General features: G+C 46.9%; 1 pseudogene; it reads left to right on the top strand.

Moving 5' to 3' along the window:
* The first annotated feature begins 2,936 nt into the window (after positions 1–2,936).
* Positions 2,937–6,466, top strand: LOC102153876 (annotated as a pseudogene).
* The last annotated feature ends 1,710 nt before the right edge of the window (positions 6,467–8,176 follow it).

Genomic DNA, 8,176 nt, shown 5'->3' with positions numbered 1-8,176 from the left:
TATTTAATTCCACTCATTCAGAATATTTGGGAACTTTGAAATCCACAAATAAGACTTTTTAAAAATAACATCATGAATGCTTTATTTTGTCAGGTTTATTGAAGCATAATTTACTTGCATCATGTTCACCTTTTTGAGTTTATAGATCAGTGAGTATTCTTGAGCGTATGTAGGTAGGTACATATGCCACAATCAAGATACAGAGCAATTCTGTCCCCTGAAAATGTCCTCTCACAGCATTTTGTAGTCAATCTCCTTTCCCTGTGTCTTGGTGACCCTGGCCTGTGTTCTGCACCCATAGTTCTGTCTTTTCCAAAATGTTATTATTTAAATGGAATCATATGGGACATCTGGGTGGCTCAGTGGTTGAACGTCTGCCTTCGGCTTGGTTCATGACCCCAGGGTCCCAGGATCGAGTACCACGACGGGCTCCCAGCAGGGAACCTGCTTCTCCCTCTGCCTGTCTCTGCCTCTCTCTCTGTGTCTCTCAGGAACAAATAAATAAAATATTAAAAAAATGAAACTGAGAAATTGTATTCCATGTTGGTCGAACCATTTTGTATTCCCACTAGCAATCAATGTATGAGAGTTACAGTTGTTTTGCATCTTCATCAGCACTTAGGATGTTTTTTTTCCTTGCGACTCTAATAATAATAATACTTAATGGTATTTAATGGTATTCAATGGTATATAATGGTATTTAATTTTGGTTATAATTTGCAAATCCATAATTACTAATAAGCCAATCAACTTTTCACGTGCTTATTTGCTATCCATATCTCCTCTTTGATGAAATCTCTGTTAATTACATTTTATCATGTAATATTTTTAATTCCTGAGGAATTATAAGTAGATATGGATATTTTTAAAGACAATTTTACTAACCCAGTATAAGTAAACTCAAGTGCTTTAAAATCCAAAAGTAATAACCTCATAATTGACATTACCTTGTTGCAGCAAATAATTTGTATCTAAATAATTTTAAAAGGTTAAAGTAGAAATGAAGATATATCTCAGAGCTCGAGTCACTACCTTTAAAACTTTCATGACTAATAAAAATCAGCCAGTTTCCAACCACATAAAAATGCTTCTGATTTCTATTACTTCATACTTAGCCAAACATGTATAAGAATTAAATATGACAGTTAAAAACATCATGTGTTTCAAGCATTTCACACTAAACTGCTACAACTCAGGGACTGATGTGGAAAGCCTCTCTCGCTTTCTTTTTCCTCAAACAGCTAAAAAAATGTATTCCACTCATATTAAATACTGAAATGTTTAATACATACATAATATCACAAATAAAAATATATAATTGGCAATATATTTGGCAAAATATATATTGGCAAATATATTATTGGCAATATATTTGGCAAAATATATATTGGCAATATATATATATATACTGATTATAAGCAGTAATCAGATACCAAGTTATTATTTGATAATCAATAATCAAGGTTTCTTCTTTTTGTCATGATCCTCAAATATTCTTTTCTTTAAAATATTTTATTTAGTTATCCATGAGAGAAAATGCCGAGACATAGGCAGAGGGAGAAGCAGGCTCCCTGCGGGGAACCTGGTGTGGGACTCGATCCCAGAACCCCAGGATCACAACCTGAGCCAAAGGCAGATGCTCAATCACTGAGTCACCCACCCTCCTCTTTTTTTCCCCCAAACACGTACTCCAAATGCTTTATTATTCTGTTCAGATGCTTACAAATACTGAAAGTCACCCAGCCTGGGGCCTAGCAGCCACTGCCCAGTGGTGGGCAAGGAGGTGGGCTTAGTGTTAAGGTGTGAAGGGCCAAGGCCAGGCAGCTGGTGGCCTGGTCCTCTGCTCTCCATTTCTGTCACCCTTCTGATGCTGAAGGGAGGGCAGCCACACCTCAGGATCCTCTCTCTCTGCTGCCTCCTCTCCTGCTCAGGTTCTCCCTGGAGCGTCTGAGCAGCCCTCCAACCCTGTTAGAAACCCAGCCTGTACAGAACCCGTGTAGCCGCAGTTCCCATCAGCTCCCTTCCTCTTCCAGTCTCTGGATGTCAGGGGCTTCGTCCCTTCTGGCTCTAAGCAAGGCACCAGTGGAAGGGAGAGGGCTGGGCTGGGGGGCCACATGCTGTGCATCAGGCCTGGAGACACAGGTGGAGGGCAAAGAGGGGGTGTCTGGTCCCTTCCCCCACTCCCAGCGTGAGAAGCACAAGGTCCTGGGCTGGAGAGATGGCAGGAGGTACCCTCAGGTGGGCCCACAGTAGAAGCATGGGCAGAGCCACAGAGCCCAGGCTAGGAGTCTGTAACCATGGCGGTGAAGCAGTCACCATGGAGATCAGAGTTTGGGGTCTGCAAAAAGGGGACGGGGCTGGGACCTCAAGGATGACACCTGAGGTCTCTGGCCCTTGAACAAAGTAATAAAATGCAGGAGAGCAGGGTGGAGCGGGGTTTGACAAGTGCACCGCCTGAGCTGGTTCCCCAATCTGGATGTGGCTCTCCTCAGCCTCCGAGGCCCCTGCAAAGGGGGGCTGAGGCAGGAGGGGATCTTTGGCAGATTCCGGTACCATAATTTGTCCTTTGTGAAAGAGAACACGGGCTGGGGAGCGCAGGGGCCGGTCAGAGCTCGAGGCCCCCTCTGCACCGGCTCCTCAGCCCGGGCAGGCCTGGGTCAGGACCCCGAAGGGTTATTGCAAATTCTGAGTTCCCAGGAGCCTCCCCACTTTTTATCCATTGGCCGGTACGTTAGGGGCCGAGCTCCGTACAGAAGAGCACGCAGCCTGGCACAGGAGCCCCGGCGGCGCTCCGCTCCCCCCACCCCCCAGGGCCCGGGGAGCGCTCCCGCGTGGCCGAGGGCCCAGCGTGCGGCTCTGTCTCGGGGGGCAGCAGGAGTCCGGGCCCCGACCACAGTCAGTTCAGGAGCTGAGTGTAGGCCTCCGCTCCCGGGACGATGACGTCCGTCCAGGTGCGCGTGGCCTCTGCGGGCGGGGCCACCCTGCAGCACCGCGGCGGGGCTTCACCCGGAGGTGAGGGCTGGGTTCGGGCTCTTGGCCGCACTGCGCAGGGGGTCGGCGTACACTTCCGCGATGGCCTGGAAGCAGATGACCCCCTTCAGCTCCGGCTCGTGCCTGTCCACATAACGGGAAAGGGTGCGCCTGAGCCGGTCGAGGCCAACCCGGCGCTTCTGCCAGGACTGAATCTCGCCAGCATCTCGACCGAGGACCGGCAGACCTGGCTGCTAAGCACCGCGCAGGCAGCCAGCGGCGCCGCCGACACTCGACGTGGGTCTTCAGGTCAAAGTCCTCCTTCGGGACTGGCACGTAGCGGGGCAGGGGTCGTGCCTGGGAAAACTGTTTCTCTCGCATCTTGACCTCCTTCTCCACCAGCTGCTGCCTCCTGCGCTCTCCTGTGTCGCCTCCGCCGCACCGGTTCCCGCCTCCTCCGCTCCTCCGCCCGGGCCTGCCGGGAGCTCCGCCTGCGGCTCCCTGGGCTCCAGGAGCCGCTCTGCTCGGCGGGCGCCGCTTTCAGCATCTTCTCCATCTCCTCCGGGAGGATCACTCCGGATCCTCAAACATGCTTGAGCGATTCTCCAATTATCTCTCCAGAAAATTTAAAAATAGTCTCATACAACAAAATGAGGAGTTATACCCACCTTCCATATAATTTGACAGGAAGCCTCCTTAGTGGCGTGAGGAATGCTAACTGATCCTTCCCATTTCTTTTTCAGTAATTCAAACTGGAGAAAACAAAATGAAAGTCAAACAGCAGGAAATGTGATCTGTCCTTTCTAACTAAACCTTCTGTCATCTCATGAACAGAAATCTCACAGAGGAAGACACAGACATGACCAACACGCACATGAGAAAATGCTCTGCATCACTTGCCATCAGGGAACTACAAATCAAAACCACAATGAGATCCCACCTCACACCAGTGAGAATGGGGAAAATTAACAAGACAGGAAACCACAGATGTTGGAGAGGATGCGGAGAAAGGGGAACCCTCCCGCACTGTGGGTGGGAATGTGAACTGGTGCAGCCACTCTGGAAAACTGTGGAGGTTCCTCAAAGAGGTAAAAATAGACCTGCCCTACGACCCAGCAATTGCACTGCTGGGGACTTACCCCAAAGATACAGATGCAATGAAACGCGGGACACCTGCACGATGTTTCTAGCAGCAATGTCCGCAATAGCCAAACTGTGGAAGGAGCCTCAGTGTCTATCGAAAGATGAATGGATAACGAAGATGTGGTGTATGTATACACTGGAATCTTCCTCAGCCATTAGAAATGACAAATACCCACCATTTGCTTCGACGTGGATGGAACTGGAGGGTATTATGCTGAGTGAAGTAAGTCAATCAGAGAGGGACAAACATTATATGGTCTCATTCATTTGGGGAATATAAAAAATAGTGACAGGGAATAAAGGGGAAAGGAGAACAAATGAGTGGGAAATATCAGAAAGGGAGACAGAACATGAGAGACTCCTAACTCTGGGAAATGAACTAGGGGTGGTGGAAGGGGAGGTGGGCGGCGGGTGTGGGTGACTGGGTGATGGGCACTGAGTGGTCACTTGAGGGGATGAGCACTGGGTGGTATTCTATATGTTGGCAAATTGAACACCAACAAAAAATAAATTTGTAAAAAAATAATAATAAATTTAAAAAGCCCCCTCCTTTCCACGCGGTGGCCCAGTGCCGCAGCCGCCTCCTCCAGGCTGCCTTCCATGAACTCAAAGAGATGGAGAGCTGGGATATCAAGCCGGAGAGCAAGTACTTCCTGCCCGGGAGCTCCTCCACGATCATCAGATCATCGCTTGTGCTGTGGGAGGCCAGGGTGTTCCTGGCAATGGTTTCAGCCTCACCGGGGTCCACCTGGACAGTCCCTGCCTCCGGGTGCAACGGCGCTCCCGCCGTAGCCAGGTGGGCTTCCAGCAGGTTGGCGTGGAGACCTCTGCTGTGGGATCTGGAGCACCCGGTCCGACGGGGACCTGACCTTGACTGGACGCGTCCTTGTCAAGTGCCCTCCCTCAGGCCGGCTGGGTCAGCGGCTGGGGCACGTGCACCGGCCCATTCTCCCCATCCCCCACCTGGCCATCCCTCTGCCGTGAAATGTCAACGAGAACTTTGGGCCCCACAGGGAGCTGCCCTTAGTCCCCATTCTTGCCGCAGCTGTCCCGGAGGAGCTGGAGAAGGGGACTCCTGAGCCTGGGCTTCTCAATGCTGCAGATGACCGCCACCACTCCTTCTCATGTCCCTTCTGTGGCCCCTCTGGGACTGAGCCCCGAGGAGATCTTGGAGGTGGAGCTGGGCCTTGCTGGCACGCAGCCTGCGGTCCTGGCTGGTGCCTATGAGGAGTTCATCTTTGCGCCTGGCTAGACAATCTGCACAGCTGCTTCTGTGCCCTGCAGGCTTTGATCGACTCCTGTGTGGCCCCTGCCTCTTTGGCCCTGGAGCCCCACTGTGCATGGTCGCTCTCTATGACAACGAAGAGGCGGGCTCCGAGGGTGCCCAGGGGGCTCAGTCACTGCTGACAGCTGGTGCTGCGCCGCATCTCGGCCCCCTCCCAGCACCTGACGGGGGTAGAGGAAGCCATCCCCAAATTCTACATGATCAACGCAGACGTGGCCCACGCCGTGCACCCCAACCACCCAGACAAGCACGAGGAGAACCACAGGCCCCTTTTCCACAAGGGCCCTGTGATCATGGTGAACAGCAAGCAGCGCTGTGCCTCGAATGCGGTTTCCGAGGCCCTGATCTGACAGGTGGCCAACAGTGTCGGGGTGCCCCTGCAGGATCTCATGGTGCGGAATGCCTCTCCCTGTGGGACCACCATCGGACCTCTCTTGGCTTCTCGGCTGGGCCTGCAGCTTCTAGATTTAGGCAGCCCCCAGCTGGCCATGTACTCCATCCAGGAGACCGCCTGCACCTCAGGAGTCCTCCAGACCATCAGCCCCTTCCAGGGCTTCTTGGAGCTCTTCCCTTCTCTGAGCTGTAACCTCTTAGTGGATTGAGGCCTCTTGGAAAGACTTCTCTTACACTTGAGAAGTTGTCAACTGAGCTGAAGCTAGATTATTAAAGTGGATTTTTCGCATAAATAAATGGAAAGAAAGAAAAAAAGAAAGAAAAAATGCTATTATGAGTTAGAATAAGCACAAGTGGATTGCCACAGTTCTATTCTGGTATTTGGTATTATAAAGAATGACTGTATTTAAAAAAATGCTTGTATTTTAAAAATCTCATCTTACCGGACCTCTACCTTATCTACCAAATTTGGCCTTAAAACCTTGCTTAAAAAAGTAATGTAATCCTATACATTCACCAACATTTAAGTCTTGTGAAGGGTAGGAAGTAATTAGTATCAAATGTTTCTTAAATTAAAGACTATATGCTTTTAATTTTTCCTCAGCTGTCTTATCCACTTTCACTATGGAAAATATTAACTTTCCACAGATTAGACACGATTGAAACAATTTTTAAGAGGGGAGAAGTATTGGTAGAACTATTATACAATAAAGTTGAAATGAAAACATCTCAAATATGCAAGTGAGTGCTTTTTTTCTTAACTACTTTGCAAATGTTTCAACTCAATGCTTCTTATTATATGACTACTCGCTTAAAAAAGGAAATAAATATTCATGTGGCCTTCTGAATTATTTTATGTATCACATTCAGGCATAACTGATGAGGTCTAGCAATCAGATTTTGAACATTATGTAAAATAATTTACTGAAGTCTTAGAGATTTTTTTTGTTATACCATAGTGAAATGTATTTCACTATATTTCAACACATATTAAATTAGTTGTTTCGAGCAAAATAAAGTCAATCTATAGTTTTTACTTAATATACAGCTTATAAACTTCAATGTTAAATGATTTTTTCCTGATTTCAGAGTTGTCTTGCACACTGCTCATTGACGCATGATGTGAAAAAGAACTGAAAAGGCATTAGACATGAAGGGAGGCATTTGCAGATTCGTGTAAATGTAGGCCAAACAATAAATATAAGAATCCTGTTAACTTGCCATTGTAGTTTTCAGTTTTAAAAATGCTAACCCAATAATTAAGCTATACTCCTTAAGAAGCATATTTAATTAATATGAAGCTCACTAACTAAAAACATATTCACTAGTTTTAAATGGTATCAAAATCACGGTTTAATTCAAATGGACATAAAAATGTTTTTCTTCAGATAATTCCATTTATATACATGTTGATGTTCTCACAGGCTGTATAAAGTCCCTGCCATGTTCATTTCAAGATGGAGATATACAGCATTTACTTCAGTTCACAAAGTGTGGGCATAAAACAATCTACAGAAGCGTTTTATAGGGTTTAGAAGAGTTCTAATCACCCATGCCAACTGCACTCCTCTCTCAACACAAAACTGCTTTTGAAACCAAGCATTCATTTGCTAAAACAAGGCATCTGCTGTTAAAGAGATTGATTATCCTGGGGCCTGACCTAATTGGAAGATTAGATATGCTTCTCTACTATGGATAGCATGGTTTATAAAGAAAAAAAAATTAGACCAAAAAAAGAGCAAACTTCTTTTGGACTCCAAGTGCACTTTTATTTATTTCTATTTTTTTTAATGATAGTCACAGAGAGAGAGAGAGAGAGAGAGAGAGAGAGGTAGAGATACAGGCAGAGGGAGAAGCAGGCTCCATGCACCGGGAGACCGATGTGGGATTCGATCCCGGGTCTCCAGGATCGCGCCCTGGGCCAAAGGCAGGCGCCAAACCACTGCGCCACCCAGGGATCCCTCTAATTTTCTTTAAATGGAAACAAACAGTATTACAAATGTCAGGTTGGTGTGTTACAAGTTAAAAATTCATTGGGTTCATGTCATTTCTTTGGTAACAGGTACACATTCACTTGCATCACATAAACCAAACATTAACAAAAAATGACATGTTGTCATATCCTACTGAGTTAAGATCATTATGTAATACATACACACACACATGCACACACACAAAATCTGGCCTTTTACTGATTCATTTCAGTGTTTTCTATTGCCAGTTAGGTGTCGATTTTTTCCCCCAAACACAGACATCACCTCATTGCTGTGGCTAATTGCATTTTTCTTTCTAGCCTTTGACAACCAGACCTTTGTTAATGCTATTCACCAATATATCAGACTCAGGTCATCCATCCAAAACATGACAAAAGACCCAGATGCTCAT

Source organism: Canis lupus, unplaced genomic scaffold (assembly GCF_011100685.1).
Source record: "Canis lupus familiaris isolate Mischka breed German Shepherd unplaced genomic scaffold, alternate assembly UU_Cfam_GSD_1.0 chrUn_S1684H1878, whole genome shotgun sequence".
NCBI classification, from domain to species: Eukaryota; Metazoa; Chordata; class Mammalia; order Carnivora; family Canidae; genus Canis; species Canis lupus.
Note: the sequence above shows the minus strand (reverse complement) of the source record. Positions and strands in the feature narration are given on the sequence as shown.